We start from the raw sequence: 22,725 nt of genomic DNA on the forward strand, positions 1-22,725 counted from the left end.
CTACCAATATACTCCAATATTTCTCCTCTGGATGTGTCCAAACTATCGAAGTCTGCTCTCTCTCACTTTGTCTCCAAAACATCGAACCTTGGCTGACCTTCTGATTTATCCAACCTGGTCACTCCAAGAGCGAACCTCAACATCTTCATTTCCACCACCTCCAGCTCTGCTTCCTGTTGTCTCTTCAGTGCCACTGTCTCTAATCCGTACATCATGGCTGGCCTCACCACTGTTTTATAAACTTTGCCCTTCATCCGAGCAGAGACTCTTCTGTCACACAACACACCTGACACCTTCCTCCACCCATTCCAACCTGCTTGGACCCGTTTCTTCACTTCCTGACCATGCTCACCATTGCTCTGGACTGTTGACCCCAAGTATTTAAAATTCTCCACCCTTGCTATCTCTTCTCCCTGTAGCCTCACTCTTCCCCCACCACCCCTCTCATTCATGCGCACATATTCTGTTTTACTTCGGCTGTCATAGGCTTTCTCTAGACCTACAAAGACACAATGTAGCTCCTTCTGACCTTCTCTGTACTTTTCCATCAACAACCTCAAGCCAAATAAGGGATCTGTGGTACTCTTTCTAGGCATGAAACCATACTGTTGCTCACAAATACTCACTTCTGTCCTGAGTCTAGCCTCCACGACACTTTCCCATAACTTCATTGTGTGGCTCATCAACTTTATTCCTCTATTGTTCCCACAGCTCTGCACATCACCCTTGTTCTTAAAAATGGGCACCAGCACACTTATCCTCCATTCCTCAGGCATCTTCTCACGCACTAGAATTCTGTTGAACAAGTTGGTCAAAAACTCCACAGCCACCTCTCCTAGATGCTTCCATATCTCCACAGAAATGTCATCAGGACCAACTGCCTTTGCATTTTTCATCATTAATGCCTTTCTAACTTCCCCCTTACTAATCATTGCCACTTCCTGGTCCACCACACTTGCTTCTTCTACTCTCCCTTCTCTCTCATTTTCCTCATTCATCAACTTCTCGAAGTATTCTTTCCATCGAGCTAGCACACTACTGGCACCAGTCAACATATTTCCACCTCTATCCTTAATCACCCTAACCTGCTGCACATCCTTCCCATCTCTATCCCTCTGTCTTTCCAGCCTGTATAGATCCCTTTCTCCTTCTTTAGTGTCTAACCTGCCATACATGTCATCATATGCCTCTTGTTTGGCCTTTGCCACCTCTACCTTTGCCCTGTGTCGCATCTCAATGTATTTCTTCCACCTCTCCTCGGTCCTCTCAATGTCCCACTTCTTCTTAGCTAACCTTTATCCTTGTATGATTTTCTGTACTGTGAGGTTCCACCACCAAGTCTCCTTCTCTCCTTTCCTCCCAGAAGATACACCAAGTACTCTCCTGCCTGCCTCTCTGATCACCTTGGCTGCAGTGGTCCAGTCTTCTGGAAGCTCCTCCCGTCCACCGAGAGCCTGTCTCACCTCTTCCCGAAAAGCTGCACAACGCTCGTCCTGTCTCAGCTTCCACCACATGGTTCTCTGCTCTGCCTTTGTCTTACTAATCTTCCTCCCCACCACCAGAGTCATCTTACACACCACCATCCTATGCTGTCTAGCCACACTCTCCCCTACAGTCGGTAACCTCCTTCAGATTACATCGTATGCACAAGATGTAATCCACCTGCGTGCTACAAAGTCTACCACCATCTGTCCCTCCAAGTTCCTTTCCTGGATGCCGTACTTGCCCATCACTTCTTCATTACCCCTATTACCTTCACCAACATGTCCATTACAATCTGCACAATCGTCAACTCTCTCTCTGTCTGGGATGCTCAGAACTACTTCGTCGAGCTCCTTCCAGAATTTCTCTTTCACCTTGAGGTCACATTCTACCTGTGGGGCATAGCCACTAATCACATTATACATAACACCCTCAATTTCAAGTTTCAGCCTCATCACTCGATCTGATACTCTTTTCACCTCCAAGACATTCTTAGCCAACTCTTCTTTTAAAATAACCCCGACTCCATTTCTCTTCCCATTTACACCATGGTAAAATAATTTAAACCCTGCCCCTAATCTTCGAGCCTTACTGCCTTTTCACCTGGTCTCCTGGACACCCAATATATCAACCTTTCTTGCAATCATCATGTCAACCAACTCCCGAGATTATCCTGTCATAGTCCCAACATTCAAAGTCCCCACATTCAGTTCTAGGCTCTGTGCTTTCCTCTTCTCTTTTTGCCGAAGAACCCGCTTTCCACCTCTTCTTCTTCTTCGACTTCGACTTCGACCCACAGTAGCTGAATTTCCAACAGCGCCCTGCAGGTTGACGCCGCCGGTGGCGGACGTTGTTAACCTGGGCCATGACCGATCCGGTATGGAATTCTTTGGATGAACGCTCATATTTGTTTGGCAAAGTTTTAAGACGGATGCCCTTCCAGACGCAACCCTCTGCATTTATCCGGGCTTAGGACTGGCCTACAGTTTGCACTGGCTTGTGCCCCCCATAGGGCTGCATTTAAGATCACTTACACTAAAGGTCACTTATGGGGTTATGTGGACGAAGTTCCGTTAGAGGAATTGAAGCTCCTTCTGACAGGGGACTCTGCCAGACGTTCCCAACAGACCCTCAAAATACGTTTGCGTCCTTCAGGTTGGATCGTCATCTTCCCCCGTCATCGGAACCAACTGATTGGTTGAGAGGTCAACCCCTCTCTTCACCCTTCTGTCCAAGATATGCGGCCGGAAGTCCGATGACATTATCCCAAAATTGGTCATCGAACTGCGGCCTAGACTGTCTTGGTGCCACTTGTTTGTGGACACTCTTATAATCAGTGGTGAGCACAGAAGTTCAATAACAGAACACAGCTCGGGTTCTGGTTGGGGGTGGATATTCTTCCCGATCACGCCCTTCCAGGTCTCACTGTCATTGCCCACATGAGCATTGAACTCCCCCAGCAGAACGAGGGAGTCCCAAGTGGGAGCTCTCTCCAGCACCACCTCCAAGGACTCTAAAAAGGGTGGGCACTCTGAAGTACTGTTGGGTGCACAGGCACGATCAACAGTCAGGACCCATTCCCCCGTCCGTCCCTGTGTAGATTATTTGTATAACAATAATAAGAACTAGTCTTGCTGCTGTACATGGATTATAAAATCCTGTGCAAAAATCAGGCCCTGAGACTAAGGGACATGATGGTGTCCGTCATCCACCCTGACCAGATTTATTGTGTTCCCAGCAGGCTCACCAATGACAATGTCACTTTAATTCAGGAGATTTTGGACCACCAGTTCATTGGTGTAGAAACTGGTCTTATTTCCACAGATCAGGCAAGGGTGTTTGTTCGGGTTGAAGATCAGTACTTATGGAAGACTCTGCCTGCCTTTGGGTTCAACCTTAGATTTATAGTGATGATCCAGGTTCTCTAATCAGAATCAGAATCAGAATCATCTTTACTTGCCAAGTATGGCCAAAACACACAAGGAATTTGTCTCCAGTAGTTGGAGCCGCTCTAGTACAACAGACAGTCAATTTACAGAACACTTTGGAGACAAAGACATTGACAAAAAACAATTGTGCAAAAAGATGCAGAGTCCTCTAGCACTTAGAGCAGTACGAATGACTAATATTGCAATAGACCGGTGCAGTGACCATTGTGCAAGGGGCGCTGAGACTTCAAGGAGTGTATGCGGTTTAAAGTGACAAGTAGTGCGATAATAATGTGACATTGTGAGTATTCTGAAGATTATCTGTGGGCTGAGTGCTCCGTTTGACATCCAAACGTGTAATAGGGTAAGGTGAGGTTGTACTCTCTGGCCCTCAAGCCTCTGCTCCAAAAACTCAGGAATAATTTAAATAGTGTGCATTTCCCCCAGTGTCATGTGTATTTTAAACTGTACGCATATGATGATGATCTTATTGTGTTGGTAAACACAGAGATTTTGACATTTTAACTGACACTGTAAGCGGGGGAAGAAGCAAGGCTTTGATGGTTGGGGAGAAGCTGTGGGATCGTTTCAGGCTGTCAGGGCGCATAGTATTAAATAAAACAAAAACGAGAACTCCCGTACCTTTGCATCTTTCTGGGCGACAAGATGTACAACGACAAATTGGGACAATGATGTTGAGGAGGCAAAGGGTCGCCATAACAAATGGAAATGGGTAATTCAAAAAATATCATAGAGAGGTCGTACCCTGGTCAACCTGGTCTCGTTGACCCTATGGCACCAACTGGCCTGTGTCTATTTTCCAGAGGTACAACGTGTCTTAACATATTTCTTTTGGGTCAGGATGTATTAGATCCCACAGTTTCCTTGTCTGTTCCAAGGAGGAGGGAGGCATGGCCTGATCCATCTGGCCAGCAAGGCACTGCCATCCACTATAATATTGGACACCCTAATTGTAAGTAATTATAGTTTTGTTTTTGATTGATAAATACATTTTCAAAAATAGAATGCTTTCTTTCGTGTTGAAAAAGTATCAATAGACTGGCATTCTAAATATCCATAGGTGGTTAGATTCATGTCAGAGCAACACATTTATTCTCTCTACCATTTATTTGATTACTTTGCAACTTAATCGGTTACACAGAGGAAATGAAGCCCCCTACACTGGAAGGAAGAGTCCAATTAAAGGAAAAAGTTGTAGTCATCAGGCTTTTGTATCTAATGACAGAAATTTCACCCCATGTAGATGAAACACATCAGCATCTTGACAACATTTTTGTTCCGCATCATTAATCTGCAGAAGCTTCCTTAGTCTGAAAAACAAAATGGAATTAATTAGGAAGATGCAGGAAACCAAGTTGAGGAATTAATAAAATAGCTTTGCTTGTTAATGGACACAAAACAAATGATGCCATTATTCTTGAAAAGGCAAGTTGACTCAGTGTGCTGGCACTCGTTTCTGACTCAATTACAATGTAGGGAGTATGCTGTTCTCTACCTTTCTGAAATGAGGTTTCAATGAGAAAATATAATTAAGAATTTTAACGGGGGATGGCCAAACAAAGTGTTTTTACTCAAGAACTTTACTTTTGTTTCAAATCTACATTTTGACAGGCTAATCTTTACAATATTTTGAAAAGCAAATGTCTGCCAAACACAGAAGTGTTCATGTAAGAAATACGTAAAGATTTTTCACACAATATATTTCTGTTTATCAAGACAATGTGAACAATTCTATGCTTACATTTTTCTGAAAGCAGTTTGGGGAAAGTCTTTCTGTTGTCTGTGCCGCGATGTATAAAATAAAGGCCATTAAGGCATCGTTAGATAAGTTTGGTGTTATAGAAGAATATGACTGAATGCTCTGAAATACTCAAAATTTCCCAACAGACATCCTCCAAAACCATTTAGAAATTCTTCCGAAAAAGAGTGGAAGTTATTTAATTTGGTCTTTCAGTCTCTCAAAAATATCTGATTTCCGCATTGAAGATAAGACACTTTATCGTTCCTTTGCTGTTATTCTTGTGACACTAACCAACACCACACACTTACACCCTACCTGACATTAGAAACAGAATGCAGTTGCACCTTAGGATAAAGATAATGCTCCTAATCTCGGACTCACTGAAAGATAATGCCTGTATGTCATCCACGAATATGCCAGGGGACCATGTCCATTTGACATCAGTACGATCTTGTCACCGAAGGCCAAGAGGGACCCGTAATAACCCACTAGTGAACATGTGTGCCACCACTCATAGTTTAGGTGGGTTGTGCACAGCCATGGGGGTGCAGCAAATGGTGTTGTGGTGACCTGGGTCAAGCAGAGGATGGATGAATGATCCGAGGAGTCTCAGGGAGAAGAGGTCCTGCCTTACCTGAGGACAGTGAGACCTTCCGCTAATCTACTCTGTGGGGAAAAAATTGCAGAGCTCAATTTAAGACCTAAGCCATGAAATTAACACCTCCAGCTCTCTTTTCTGATACCAAGAGTGATTTCACAGAAGTAGTATAGCCTCTTTAAAACTTTTCAAAGTGAGAGACACCCCTGAATTTATTTTGGGACTCACATTATGTGCCTCCTCTTCCACACGGAGGTTAAACATTAAGGAAATGTGGCTCATCTTACACATAGAGTATAAACGTAGAAGAAATGTCCAGGTACAATTATGAGGATGAGGATGAGATTCTGAAACTATTGGTCAGGAAAGCGAGTATCAGATTTTGAGTAAGAAAACAGGTCATCGTTGAAATCGGTGAATGTTGAAAGATTGGTATAGGATTTCATGCTAATTTAAAATGCCTGTAGCTATTGTGACAGAGCCCAAATTCAACCAAGTTGTTACACGTGTGTGTGTGTATATTGAGTTGCCACTGTCAAATTGACTTGGCAATGGGCAGGGTAGAAAAATAGCTGTATTGTACCCCTTTTAGGTACCATTATATTATGCATACATTTAAATCAGCCGCCTTTCGGCGAAATTGCCCGTTTTGAACTCAAAATAGACCATATAAGTGAATAATATAGATCCGATGAGTTTTTCCTGTGGGGGGGGGGGGCATCATAGGACGTCATAGGCTGTTTCGTACTCCTTGAATGCTGGCAGCGAGCTCCATTCCACACATCCACCAGCCACACAGATTTTTTAAATAATTTTGAATATTACTCTGCGGCGGATGAATATGCGAGCGCATTGGCCTGAGGTTCCGCCTGTGCACTCAGGACCTACTTTGGACAAGTCACAGGAGTTGACGAGACCAGAAAAAAAACACTTCTGCCACTTCTGCTGTAACGATACCTTTACTCCGTTACAATGATCTAAATGTCGCTCGCTACTTTTATCTATCAATGATTGCTTATTTATCAACTATTTCGTGGGCGAGACTACGACTTCGACTTCCGCATCGGGCGCTGTTTGCGCCAATTCAATTTAAGCGCAAGTGACGTTTAAGTCGAGTTCCCCGATCAAACGACACAAGAAAGTCACATGACCTCACACGGCTTCTATTGGGCTTCCCGGGCATAGGTATTAACACTAGATAAGCCAGACCGGCTGATTGTTGTCCCTATGTGGCGGCCATGTTGGGAAGGTCATTGTTACCATGAAGGCAACGGTGAGCTACGCTTGTTTACATTTAGACGAACAAAAACAACAGCTTTCATGTATTGTAGTATTTTTCTGGGACTGTCTGACCAAACGTGGATATTACACCTCACTTATAACTTTAGAAAACACCGTCCAGTAAATTGCAGATGTGTTGTTGTAGTTTTGACTGTGCGCACACACACACACACACACACACACACACAGACACACACACACACAGACACTCACAAAAACATCAGAATTTGCACATTCACGTTGTATTTTGTATTTTTTTATTGATGTTAATGCTGTGGTTTAAAAAATCTGAGGTTAGTCACTATTTACTCAGTACTTGAGTAATTATTTCCCTGTGTACTTTTTACTCTTATTCAAGTAATTTTTGGAGGACTACTTTTTACTTTTACTTGAGTCACATTATTGTCATGTAACAGTACTCTTACTTGAGGACAATATTTGGCTACTCTCGCCACCTCTGGAGCAGACATCCTCTATTGCTGCTCTTACGTTTAAGCAACATTTTTGCTCCTCATATCAGTGTCGTATTTGTTGCACTGGTCTTTTGCATTTGCGTTGACGTGGTGCAGGTCGTGGCCCTGGTTGTGAATCCCAGCGGAACTCCGAAGCACACGTACCTTTAGCGACAACAGTTGATCCGCAAGTACATTTTGTATTAATTAGGAAACATGCCTACAGTTATCTAATTAGTTTATGGATGTTAATGTTAAATGTATTAAGTGACGGAGCGATGTTAGGGATTGTAACACAGAATGAACCAACTTCAAATTCAGAAATGACCAATAAAAACAGAAAACCTCCTTCTTAAAAAGTTCTGCTAATCCAGAGGTACTGTCCTCGATGTCCACGCGATGTTGCAGAGGCGTGTCTCAACCAGAACAGCCCTACAACATCCAGAGCCTTGAGGTACTCCAGGCGAATCTCATCCACCCCCGGGGCCTTGCACCGAGGAGCTTTTTAGCCACCTGAGTGACCTCAAACCCAGAGATAGGAGAGGCCGGCTCAGAGAACCCAGACTCAGCTTCCTCATGGGAACCCGTGTCGGTGGAATTGAGGAGGTCTTCGAAGTATTCTCCCCACCGATTCACAACGTCCCGAGTCGAGGTCAGCAGCGCCCCATCCCCACTATACACAGTGTTGATGGTGCACTGCTTCCCCCTCCTGAGATGCCGGATGGTGGACCAGAATTTCCTCGAAGCCGTCCGGAAGTCTTTCTCCATGGCCTCACCGAACTGCTCCCATGCCCGAGTTTTTGCTTCAGCGACCACCAAAGCTGCATTCCGCTTGGCCAGCCGGTACCAATCAGCTGCCTCAGGAGTCCCACATGCCAAAAAGGCCCGATAGGACTCCTTCAGCTTGACGGCATCCCTCACCGTTGGTGTCCAGCAACGGGTTCGGGGATTGCCGCCACGACAGGCACCGACCACCTTACGGCTACAGCTCCGGTCGGCCGCCTCAGCAAAGGAGGCGTGGAACATGGTCCACTCGGACTCGATATCCCCCGCCTCCCCCGGAACATGAGCAAAAGTCTGTCGGAGTTGGGAGTTGAAACTCCTTCTGACAGGGGATTCCGCCAGACGTTCCCAGCAGGCCCTCACAATACGTTTGGGCCTGCCACGTCGGACCAGCATCTTCCCCCACCATCGGAGCCAACTCACCACCAGGTGGTGATCATTTGAGAGCTCCGCGCCTCTCTTTACCCGAGTGTCCAAGACAAGCGGCCGCAAGTCCGATGACACGACGACAAAGTCGATCATCGAACTGCGACCTAGGGTGTCCTGGTGCCAAGTGCACGTGTGGACATCCTTATGCTTGAACATGGTGTTCGTTATGGACAATCCGTGACGAGCACAGAAGTCCAATAACAGAACACCGCTCGGGTTCTGATCGGTGGGGCCGTTCCTCCCAATCACTCCCTTCCAGGTCTCACTGTCATTGCCCACATGAGCATTGAAGTCCCCCAGCTGAACGATGGAGTCCCCAGTTGAGCGCTCTCCAGCACCCCCTCCAAGGACTCCAAAAAGGATGGGTACTCTGAACTGCTGTTTTGTGCATAGGCACAAACAACCGTCCCCCCCGAAGGCGAAGGGAGACTACTCTCTCGTCCACCGGGGTGAACCCCAACGTACAGGTGCCGAGCCGGGAAAGAATAAGTATACCCACACCTGCGTCTGGGTAAGGGAAACCTGAATCCATTTATTGTACTCGTCATAGGGGTTTTGGAGCCATGCTTTATCTGGTCCCTCACCTAGGACCTGTTTGCCATGGGTGACCCTGCTAGGGGCATAAAGCCCCAGACAACTTAACTCCGAGGATCATTGGGACACACAAACCCCTCCACCACGATAAGGTGACGGCTCACCACACCAATGTCACTAGTGATTGTATTTCTCAGAATTTGAATGTCTGCTGGTTAAATTTGTTTGCCGACCGAATATGCATGTTTATCTCAAAACGAACACAGACATTTATACACAGTAAGTGTTATTAGCCACTACATAAAGTTGAAACCTTAAACGGAGTGTGTAAACAGTGCATTAGTTGGGAATTAATGTTATTTTATTCCACTGGTTTTAAACCACAAATCACCCTAAAATGAAATGCGATTGTAAAGGCGCGGTCTGCCTCCCGTTTGGTCAAAGGGGGCGGGCCTCACTCTCTGAGGCTACCTTTTTGGGAGTGGGGCAATTTACAGACGAGGCTACGTTGGGAAGGTATTGCGGTGTGAGTTTTTCCCTGACCGCGTGGCTCCCGCCACTGCAAGCGCTCTGGCCATCCTGCACCTGAAGTGCGTCTTTTTCTCTTATTTTCTTCCTTTTTCTTCAAACCATCCCTCGTGAGCCCACTTGCCAACCACCCGGTAGGTCGACACACCTACCTGAATTGGTCTACGCAACGTAAGTCCAATATGTTGTTACTAAATAGAAATGAGTGCATATTTGGGTCAAAGAAATAACAGTAACAAAGATTCCCAACTCTCGCACTGTCACCGCGCATGCTCATTCCACCCTCACATCACGAGTTCCGCCTCCTTTACCAATGTTTGTCTGTCCTTTGTTTTGATTACCTTGTTTTGCTTGTTTTTGCTTCCCTCTGGGATATAGAACTCTTATTTAATTCTTGTAGCAACCTTCAGATTATGAGACATAGAGGTTTTTAGTCACTTTTTCCTATAGTTCTACACATCTAAAAAGAGACGTAGTATCCCTTTACGAGATAAAATAGATTTTAATCTTAAAAGCGTTACTTGGACTAACCCGGAAGTGCGTGCATGTGTGTGTATGTTTATATATATATATATATATATATATATATGCCCAACGCATTGTCTTCGCTTAGGGGCTTAACTGTAGGTAAAACTACGGGACTAAATTTGGGCAATCTGCCAACACGCATTGAGCCCGCGTGGCAGATTAGGGCCTGTTCCTTCTTAATGGCAGTACAACAAAGATCATGGCCCTCATTCCACGGAGGCCAAAGAGCCTCTGTCTCCGGCAGCGGGCAGGCAAGCTTGGCGGCAGAGGGTGCTAAGAATCAATCAGTTTTCCTCAACGTACAATTGCAAGAAATCCATTGGATCCTACTGAATGGGATTAAGAGACGAAAGAGGAGTACCCTGAATAGAATTTGCTGAACAAGAAGTCTTATACTTTATCAATTTGTTCTTTAACAAGAAATGGAACAGAAAGTGGACATGGATAAGCCCCAAAGGTAACACGAGCATCATAGACTACTTCCTGTCCAACGACAAAGGGGTATTTATGGATTGCACCGCCCTAAACAAATTAAACATTGGAAGTGACCACAGATTGGTTAGGGTCAAAGTGCAGATAAACTGCCAACTTGAACAAAAGAAACTTCGAAAGAGCAAGCTTACCAAATGAAACTTAATTCAAGAAAGAAGCGACGAGTTTCAAATACGTTTGGCTGGAAGACACAGATCTGTCAACACTACGACGAAATTGTAAACGGGATTGTTCAAACTGCAGACAAAGTAGCGACATCAACGAGAAAGACGACAACATCCAGAATATCTGAAGCTACTCTCGACTTAATGAAAAAGCGATGAGAAATAAAGAAAAGGGGCAGCATTATCAAAAAAATTTAATATGTTGAATTGTGCAAGACAATTTGGAAAAAGATACTGCAAGAATCGACAACTATTCTGAATGAAGGTTGAAAATGCTATTAGTTCACTTAAGGCCGGAAAAGCTTGCGGTCTAGATGACATTTCTGTTGAAATGCTTAAAGCAGGAGGGAACGAACTTAATAAGATCCTTGTAAAACTATTTCAATGCTGCTTGGCTTTGCAAGAAGTACCGGCGACATGGAAAGACGGCAAAATCATTTTGCAACATAAATCAGGCGATAAAATGGACTTAAGAAATTATCGCCCAATAAGCCTGCTTGCAACAATTTATAAAGTATTTGCAAAGATATTGGACAAACGAATTGGAATCAAACTCAGTGAAGCACAACAGATTGAACAAGCGTTTTTTGTAGCGGTTTTAATACTATGAACCACATACAGTTCAACAAATAATTGAACGACACAACAAGTACGAAATGCCTCTGTGTAGCCTTCGACTATGAAAAAGTGTTTGACTCGGTCACCACCACTTTGATACTGCAGGCGCTCGTAAATCATGGGATAGAGCCGACCTATATCAACATTCTACAATCAATATACAATTCTTGAGGTTCAATAAGAATTGATGATGAAAGAGTACAAATAAGTCCAGCAAAAGGAGTCAGGCAAGGCGACACACTGTCTCCGAAGCTATTTACAGCTTGCCTTCAAGAAATATTTAAAAAGCTCTATTGGGAAAAAGGACTAAAAATTAATGCTGCTTATTTGAGCCATCTTCGTTTTGCAGACAACATAATTTTATTCTCCTACGATGCTGAACAACTACAGCATCATATTCAGGAATTAGCGTTAGAAAGCCGTCGCTCAGGTCTGAAAATGAACAAAAGCAAAACAAAGGTCTTGTTCAATCGTTACTGTCTACAAAAGATATCAAAATGGAGGACTATGTCTTAGACGCCGTCGACAACTATTTAGGCCAACTTGAAACAATGGATGGAAATACATGCACTGAAGTTGAACGCCGCATAAAGCTTGCGTGGCAGGCTTATGGAAGGCTGAGTGTTATATTCAAGAACAATCTTCCCATTTGCTTGAAAAGAAAAGTTTTCGATCAATGTATTTTACCATTCCTCACTTACGGTAGTGAAACTTGGACTACGAATACCAAACTTCAATTGGATGCCACTGGACACAAAGCGACCACGGCGAAGACCTAAAAGTAGATGGATAGATGAAATCATTAAACACAACGGAATACACTGGCAACAAATTGCAAAATGTTATAGTAGTTGGAAACGTGAAGAAGAGGCCTTCATCCTGCAGTGGATAGATAATGGCTGATGATGATGTTGATGATATATATATATACACACACACAACCCCAATTCCATTAAAGTTGGGACGTTGTGTTAAACATAAATAAAAACAGAATACAATGATATGCAAATCATGTTCAACCTATATTTAATTTAATACACTACAAAGACAAGATATTTAATGTTCAAACTGATAAACTTTATTGTTTTTAGTAAATAATCATTAACTTAGAATTTTATGGCTGCAACATGTTCCAAAAAAGCTGGGACAGGTGGCATAAAAAACTGAGAAAGTTGAGGAATGCTCATCAAACACCTGTTTGGAACATCCCACAGGCTAATTTGGAACAGGTGGGTGCCATGATTGGGTATAAAAGGTGTTTCCCTGAATTGCTCAGTCATTCACAAGCAAAGATGGGGCAAGGTTCACCTCTTTGTGAACAAGTGCGTGAGAAAATAGTCCAACAGTTTAACGACAATGTTCCTCAACGTACAATTGCAAGGAATTTAGGGATTTCATCATCTACGGTCCATAATATCATCAAAAGGTTCAGAGAATCTGGAGAAGTCACTGCATGTAAGCGGTGAGGCTGAAAACCAACATTGAATGCCCGTGACCTTCGATCCTCAGGCGGCACTGCATCAAAAACCGACATCGATGTGTAAAGGATATCACCACATGGGCTCAGGAACACTTCAGAAAACCAATGTCAGTAAATACAGAACAGCGCTATATCCGTAAGTGCAACTTGAATCGCTACTATGGAAAAGCCATTTATCAACAACACCCAGAAACGCCGCCGGCTTCTCTGGGCCCGAGCTCATCAAAGATGAACTGTTGCAAAGTGGAAAAGTGTTCATTTCAAATTGTTTTTGGAAATTGTGGACGTCGTGTTCTCTGGGCCAAAGAGGAAAATAACCATCTGGACTGTTATGGACGCAAAGTTCAAAAGCCAGCATCTGTGATGGTATGGGGCTGTGTTAGTGCCAATGGCATGGGTAACTTACACATCTGTGAAGGCACCATTAATGCTGAAAGGTACATACAGGTTTTGGAGAAACATATGCTGCCATCCAAGCAACATCTTTTTCTTGGACGCCCCTGCTTATTTCAGCAAGATAATGCCAAACCACATTCTGCACGTGTTACAATTAGTGTCCTCAGTTCCCAAACGTTTATTGAATGTTGTTAAAAGAAAAGGTGATGTAACACAGTGGTAAACATGACCCTGTCCCAGCTTTTTTGGAACGTATTGCAGCCATAAAATTCTAAGTTAATGATTATTTGCTAAAAACAATCAAGTTTATTAGTTTGAACATTAAATATCTTGTCTTTGTATTGTATTCAATTAAATATCGGTTGAACATTATTTGCAAATCATTGTATTCTGTTTTTATTTATGTTTAACACAACGTCCCAACTTCATTGGAATTGGGGTTGTGTATATATATAAATGTATATATATATATAAAAACTGTCCAATTGCTGTCCACAAGGTTTTAGACCATTCTTACAGAAGCGTATTTATGAGTCACACACTGATATTGGACGAGAAGGCCTGGCTCTCACTCTCTGCTCTAATTCATTCCAAAGGTGTTCTATCAGGTTGAGGTCAGGACTCTGTGCTGGCCAGTCAAGTTGATCCACACCAAACTCTCTCATCCATGTCTTTATGAACTTTGATTTGTGCACTGGTGCACAGACATGTTAGAAATGGAAGAACTGTTCCCACAAAGTTGGCAGCATTTAATTGTCCAAAATATTGGCTCCTTAGTTCCAGTGAAAGGAACTCTGATGGATTTAGAATACCAAGAACCTTTGGACAATTCATTGCTCCCAACTTTGTGGGAACAGTTTGGGGATGCACAAAACCACCAATGCACAAAACAATGTCCATAAAGACACAGATGAGAGTTTGGTGTGGATAAACCTGACTGGCCTGACACCTGACACCAACCTGATAGAACACCTTTGGGATGAATTAGAGCGCAGACTGAGAACTGGGCCTTCTTGCCCAAGATCACTGTGTGATATCACGTATGCACTTCTGGAAGAATTGTCAAAAATTCCCTACCCCTTGTGGAGAGCTCTTTCAGAATAGTTAAATCAGTTATAGCTGCAAAAGGTGGACCGATTTCATATTAAACCCTATTGATTAAGAAGGGGGTGTCAGTTCAGATCATGTGTGAGTCAAGGCAGGTTACCAAATACTTTTGGGAATATAGTGTATGTATGTATGTATGTATGTATATATATATATATATATATATATATATATATATATATATATATATATATATATATATATATATATATATATATATATATATATACACACATATATATATATACACACACACACACACACACACACACACAATGTCGGGTCCATAAATATTGGGACATGGACACAATTCTCATCTATGTGGCTTAAACTCCCTTCTTTTAATAGTAAGATGTATTGTCATTCATTCCTCCACATGTTGCACAGTTAAGAAGCAAACTAAACAGAAATGAAAATAAGATAATAAATACCTTGAACCTTCCTTAACTGGAGCAAAGCTAAATAACAGCTTTTACTATCAGAGTGTAGACTAACTTGTAGTGTGACAATGCCATCATTAATGGATCCTCAGTCTGGCTGATTGGTTAATTAGGACAAGCAAAGGATAAGGGTGAGGACGAAATAAAGATCTGCAATTGTCAATATAGAGCATTCATTGATGAACCAATCAAAGGTTCATCAGATGGCACATTTAAAACAGTCTCTCAAACTCTCATCTGAGGCCAACTGATGGGTGATTATGCTGAGAATTGCAGCCACCCTGAGCAGAATTTCAATTATCCACTTCTAAAAAACATTCACTGAATTTAGGATGTTACAAAAGGTCATTCACTGCAATCAGGTTAAGTGATTAGCTTTTTATATAGGGGATAAAAGAGTGTCTTCAATTCTTTATCTTTTCTCCATTGTTTAAAGGGGTGAATTTCAGTTGTGAAGTGCAATACTAGAATTCAATTATAAGAGACCTTACACAAAGGAAGAATTATAGCTATTATCTAAATTGATAGTATTTGATGGAAGCAATGTGTGTGTATGTGTTCCTAATAAACATGCAGACTGTGCATGTCATAGGTTGGCCGCCTGTAATTTCAAAAATATATTTTTTTTTCTGTCAATATGGGGTGCTGTGTGTACATTAATGAGGAAAAAATTTACTTAAATGATTTTAACAAATGGCTGCAATATAACAAAGAGTGAAAAATTTAAGCGGTCTGAAAACTTTCCGCACCCACTGTATGTGCCCTGCGATTGGTTGGCAACCAGTTCAGGGTGTACCCCGCCTCCTGCCTGGAGTTAGCTGGGATAGGCTCCAGCATAGCCACGACCCTATAGTGAGGATAAGCGGTGTAGAAAATGGATGGATGGATATACACTATGTGTTTTAAGTTACGCAATTCCCCCCATAACTAGAAATAGAATTGTCCTCCGAACCAAATGAGGATCCACTCTCTCTCTGTATGCAAACTGGTAGGGGCCGACAAGAAGTGGGAGGCTATACTTGATGTAGGGCATGACAAGTCTTTTGAAACACTTCATGACGATGGGGGTCAGTGTAATCGGACTATAGTTAGTAGGTTGGATAAAACCTCTGGTATGTGGATGATGGTGGTTTTTGGCAGTGTTGAAGATGTCTGTGAAGACATCCATTAGATCCTTTGCACATTCCTTTAGCAAATGACCAGGGCTCTTTTACACACTTTGGCTTTAACTCAGCATGCGACCCTGAATAGTTTTAGTGTTTTATTTTTTATTTTTTCCATCAAGGCAATTCATTTATTGTTTAAATTGTCCTATGTTTAACTGTTATTATACGTTTGCGTTTTACATAATCTACGGCACTTTGTGTGCAACTATGGTTGTTTTTAAAGTGCCCTATACGTTGAGCTGAGCTTATTTTTATTAAGGCATTGCATTGTATGTAAGCCCATGTTATCATTGTGTCCCTGGGCAAGACACGTAATGTCATGATCGAGGCCCTGCAGTTCCTCTTTTGGAGCTTGGGTGCCGCTTTCTGCCCAGCTCTCCCCTCTCTCCCCTCGCGCCTCCTCACGCAGCCACTTCCTGCACGTTCCTTGTTCCAACGGATCGCTATCACACCTTGGATATACGAACTGTGAGCTATTCCAAAATAAAGCACCACCGTAAGCATTGAGGGAAGGGCTCGCCGACCAGGGCGCTCACATAGGCAGACAGGACATAGCTCTCTGCGAGATCATGGACTCTCAAACAACAAGCATCGCTCCTGTCCTCCCAGATGCACTCCGGCAACCCCCACCTCAGCAACCCTCCCATGAGTATTCCTCCCAAGCCCGCAGTCTCCAAACAACCCCTCCTCCCTGACAACGAGCCTCACGTTCCTCCTCCCGAACCTTACTTTGAGGACCTAGGTTCATGTGGTCAATTCCTATTAAACTGTTCACTCGTATTCGATCTGCAACCGCTGAGTTATCCCACTGAAAAATCCAAAATCGCTTTCATCATTAACATCCTGCGCAGAAGAGCTACCAAATGGGCTACCGCGCTTTGGCATAACTGCTCTGTGGTACATGAATGAGAGGGCTGGTGGGGGAAGAGTGAGGCTACAGGGAGAAGAGATAGCAAGGGTGGAGGACTTTAGATACTTGGGGTCAACCTTCCAGAGAGATGGTGAATGTGGTCAGGAAGTGAAGAAACGGGTCCAAGCAGGTTGGAACGGGTGGAGGAAGGTGTCAGGTGTGTTATGTGACAGAAGAGTCTCTGCTAGGATGAAGGGCAAAGTTTATAAAACAGTGGTGAGGCCAGCCATGATGTACGGATTAGAGACAGTGGCACGGAAAAGACAACAGGAAGCAGAGCTGGAGGTGGCGGAAATGAAGATGTTGAGGTTCGCTCTCAGAGTGAAAAGGGTTGGATAAAATTTGAAATGAGCTCATCAGAGGGACAGCCAAGCTTCGATGTTTTGGAGACAAAGTTAGAGAGAGCAGACTTCGATGGTTTGGACAGGTCCAGAGGAGAAATAGTGAGTATATTGGTAGAAGGATGATGAGGATGGAGTTGCCAGGCAAGAGAGCTAGAGGTAGACCAAGAGAAGGTTGATGTCGTGAGGGAAGACATGAGGATGATCCAGGAGATAGGCTTACATGGAAAAGGATGACGCGATGTGGCGACCCCTAAAGGGACAAGCCCAAAGGAAAAGAAGAAGAAGTGAGTATCATATCTTAGTACCTGTACTCTAAACCTTGTGATCGGTCGGGACATCTGTGCCCCACACTGGATCGTGTTCCTTTAATTGGGCCTGTCTATGATGACAGGAACGAGATGTGGTAGAGATAATGTATGGGAATTGTTCAGAGCGGAATTAGAGACAAAAGTTGTGCATGGTACAGATATAGATTGGCAATAAGATTTTGGTACATTCCCAACATACACACGCTGGCCAAATAGGGTCTTGTTAAAAGCAAAACAGTGGAATTTCACACCGGGACGAATGTGAACTGGGCCAAACAAAGGCACCATAACCGAATCATTAGTGGGTTTAAAACTTTTGCCCAAAATTTTGGGTCATGTTGTTGTAGGGGAGAGGAGAACCTGTTTCAGCAAAGACGGTTTGATTCAGGTATTGTGGACTGACAAAAGAAACTGTCAACTAAGAAAAGGTGTAGAGAAAAGAGTGATGATGCATTAGGATGTGGGGAAGGTACAACACATGGGTTCGCAGCAGCATGCGGCATGAAAGAACACTCATAGCAGTTAGAACGATTTTGAGAGCGTGCCACATGAAGGGCATACAGAAACCAAACATTCATGCTGGAGGAGGTTAAATTAGCAGAAGTAGTGGCAAGTGTATGTAACCAAAGAAGCTCGTCATGGCTGTCACATGCCATAAAGGTCAGCCTCATTAGGCTGACCTTTATGGTTATCCGTTGTAGAAGGTGAATGAAGTGTCGGAACTGGGATCATAGTGTCATATACTGCCCTGCAGTTCCATTATTGGAGCCTACCACCTCATGAATGGAAGACAGCCTTCAATACCCCTCTCGGACACTTGGAGTATATGGTTATGCCATTCGGTTTAACCAACGCCCCTGCAGTTTTCCAAAAATTAATTACTGACGTCCTCTGTAACATGCTCAACCGGTTCGTGTTTGTATACCTCGATGACATCCTCATTTTCTCCCGCTCCCCCGAAAAACACCGCATCCATGTATGCAAAGTCCTCCAGCGCCTCCTCGAGAACCGTCTATATGTCAAACCGGAAAAATTTTAATTCCACCTATCCTCAGTACATTTCCTCGGCTCCATCATTGGACAAAAGGACAAGTACAACCGGACCCCGCCAAAATCCAAGCCATCAACGACTGGATCATCCCCGCGACCCGCAAAGAACTGCAACGTTTCCTTGGATTCGTCAATTTCTACCGCCAGTTCATCCGGAATTACAGCAAGGTCGCTATTCTCCTCACCAGTCTCACATCCACCAACTCCCCCTTTCAGTGGACCCTGGCAGCCTCACAAGCATTCAATAAACTTCACCCCTGTGCTTTTTTTCCCCGTTGCCTATCTCCAGCAGAAAGGAATTATGACGTCAGAAACAATGAGCTGCTGGCCATAATATGGGCCCTGGAAGAATGGAGGCACTGGATGGAGGGGACTAAACAACCATTTCTCATGTTGACTGGCCACGAAAACCTCACTTACCTCCGTACCGCTAAACATCTTAAACCCTGACAAGCACGGTGGGCACTATTCCTCAGCAGATTCAATTTCAGTCTCTCCTTCCGTCCCGGTTCCCCTAACACCAAGGCCCTCTCCCGTATTCACTCACCACCCCCCAGCACAGCAGAACCCGAATCCATCCATCCAGCCTCCTGTTTCGTTGGAGCGGCCACACTGGGAGATCGAGCAGGTGGTCAAGGAGGCCCAAAAGAACCAACCTGACCCCCTGTTCGTCATGGATTCAGCACGTTTGGAAGTCTTGCAGTGGGCCCACAACTCTAAATTAACTTCTCACCCTGGCATCACCCGTACTACCCAGTTCATTCAACAGCACTGCTGGTAGCCCAGCCTCATCAAAGACACCCGAGAGTACGTTCAAGCCTGCTCCATCTGCGCCTGAGGGAAGTCTTCTCAACGACCTCCAGCTGGCCTGCTGGGCCCTTTGCCAGTTCCCAGCCGCCCTTGGTCTCACATCGTCATGGACTTCGTTACCAGCCTGCCCCCCTCTGATGGTAACACAGTTATTTTCACAATTCTCGTTTTTCCAAGTGTGTCCATTATGTGCCCCTCCCCAAACTCGTCTGCCCTGGAAACTGCTAACCTCCTTGTCTTCAAACTCTATGGTATCCCCATCGATATATTCTCCGATCGAGGTCCCCGGTTTTCCTCTCGGGTCTGGAAGGAATTCTGCGAGGCTATGGGTGCAGCAGCCAGCTTATCCTCACGGGTATCACCCGCAGACCAATGGCCAGACGGAGCGGGCCACCCAATTCCTGGAATCGGCACTCCGCTGTGTGGCCGTCCGCAACCCTTCCTCCCATGGATTGAATACGCTCATAATTCCCTCACCAGCTCCGCTACCGGTATGTCCCCATTCATGGCTTGCTACGGTTTCCAACCTCCACTGTTCGACTTACAGGAGCAGGCGGTGGCAGTCCCATCCGTACAAGATAACCTCCAGAGATTCCAAGCGGTTTGGAAGGACGTCCGGGCAGCGCTGAACGAAGCCCGAATACAAGGTGGGTCAATCCGTGTGGCTCTCTTCCCACGACCTTCCCGTAAACTCACTCCACGCTTCATTGGTCCTTTCCCCCTCACCAAAATCATTAATCCCACTTCCGTCCAGTTAACACTGCCACAGTCCCTTAACACTGCCACAGTCCCTAAAGATTCATCGCACATTCCACGTCTAGTTGCTCAAGTAAGCTATACTGTTCTTGTGCTTATGTCAAGTAAGCTATACTGTTGCTCGCTTCACTTGTTAACTCTTGTGTCTCCTCGTTCCCAGTGCTCCCCTGTGTTCCTGACCCATGTCATTCCTGCCACAAGCCAGCCACCTGTTCTGTCCACTGCCAGCCACCTGTCCACGCCACCGCCTGCCAACACATCCAGGACCACCTCCGTAACCTTTCCTTAATAGACTGTTCATCATTTTACATCTGCCACCGCCTGCTCTTTGGTCCAGCTACTCCCCACACGTGACACATAGGAGGCGCTCGGACCATTTTGCAGTGTGACATGTGAACCCACGTATCTCTTTCAGTGACCTTCACTGCACTATTGGTTATGAAGAGGAGTTGGAAAGGGCCCAGACAGCGCTGATGTCTCCACGTTCTTAAGCAGCACGAAGTCACCGCGTTTGATGTCATGCAAGGGTCTGTCCGCCGCCCTTGGCAGTGCTGAATGAACTTGTTTCCTGACATCAGAGAGCAAGTTAGTCAAAGACGTGCAATACCTGATCATGTTGTCATCGCAAATGTGTGTGTCGATCGGCAAGCCTGGAGGATGCAGTCCAACATTCGGAGGGCCTGCAAAGAGGATTTCAAAAGGGGACAAATTGTGCCTAGGACGTACGCGCATCCTCATATACATTCCGTTTGGTAACCACTCATTCCCCAATGGTAAATGTATAGTGGTTTGTGGGGACTGAATTTAACAAATGATGATTCCACATCATCTATTGGACGCGTGATCTCAATACCGTCTGGAGTGGATGTCAGTACCAATCCTCATTTTATTATGAGATCCCTTCCCAACAGATTGATTGGACATGCGGAGGACACCAAAAATGGATGCTTGAATAGTGCGTCTGGCCCAAAGCCACGCAATGTGCATGAAGCAGGGACTGTAAATGTATCTTTTGTGAAACCTCCATTTGCACACATTGAGTAACAAGATCGTTTGGTTGGAGCAAGAACAACAGGTTCGGAGGGCATAATCACGTAATTTTAAGCCCCAGAATTAAAAAGGAAAAGTAATATGTATTATTTACCAAACATTCAACTGTGGGAAGGTTCATATAGGCGGCAGTTTTCAGAAATGTGTGAATATCTGGTGGTTGGGCTGCATTTTCTTTCTCTAATGCTACAATTTTATTCTGAATATCAGCAAGCAGTGTATCAGTGCCAAGCGCGTCTTCATTGCACAAAGGAGCGAGTGTTGGGTGTAGGGTGTGGTGTGCCTGTGTATCACCGGTCAACTGCGCTGGGGCCCGTCAGCAAACAGTCAGAGGCGACGTGGCGCGACGTGGCGCGAAGCGGGTCCCCCACGACCTCTGCGAGTGTTTGTGGCACACTCCCGTTGACTTTTCGGGCAGACTCTTTGCCAGTGTCCCTTCTCTCCACAGTAGCGGCAAATGCCGTCATCAAAGATTCCACTCACTCGGTTGGGGTTGTAGCTGCCTCTGCTACCCCCTCCACATCCTCTGACTCATCCACTGTGTCCTCAGCTTTGAAATTGGCCTTGAGCAAGTGCAGTCATAGCAAGGAGCGCATTCAGCGATGCCTTTGCTGATTCTTCCTCTTTCTTCTTCTTTTGGTTGCATTAACCAAAAGCTCTAAGTGCTAGAGGACTCTGCATCTTTTTGCACTGTATGTATAGTGTTTTTGTTTTTTGTCAATGTCTTTATGTCTCCAAAGTGTTCTGTAAATTGACTGTCTGTTGTACTAGAGCGTCTCCAACTACCGGAGACAAATTCCTTGTGTGTTTTGGACATACTTGGCAAATGAAGATGATTCTGATTCTGATTCTTTTGTCTCAGCATGCTTGGCATGTCGCATAATTTCCACTAGGCGGTTGTTTGGCTAGCCACCAATCAGTGTAGAAGGCATGATTTTGGTCAATGGGGAACGTAGACCATCCATAAATGCTGCTTTCACAATGGACTCAAAGGGGCTCTCATCACCTTCAAAACTGGCCTGGCTGGACTTGCTTGGGCCGCTGAATGACTTGTGGGGGATATGGGGGAACCCAATCACTGGAGTCGTTCCAATGTCTTCCACCAGGCAACCTCGGATACAGGCACACAGGAGGAGATACAGAGTTATCAGTTTCTTTATACTCTTTTTCTTTCTTCATATTATTGTTGTCTGAATTCTTTTTAATCTTCTCCCGCTTATTAGCCTCTGTCAACCATATTTCCAGACATTTGACATTTTTCTCAAAATCTTCTAAATCTTTAACTTTATTTTTTTTATTCTCCTTCAAACGACTTTTTTCCTCCTCCAA

The sequence above is a fragment of the Phycodurus eques genome, chromosome 20, assembly GCF_024500275.1.
Source record: "Phycodurus eques isolate BA_2022a chromosome 20, UOR_Pequ_1.1, whole genome shotgun sequence".
NCBI classification, from domain to species: Eukaryota; Metazoa; Chordata; class Actinopteri; order Syngnathiformes; family Syngnathidae; genus Phycodurus; species Phycodurus eques.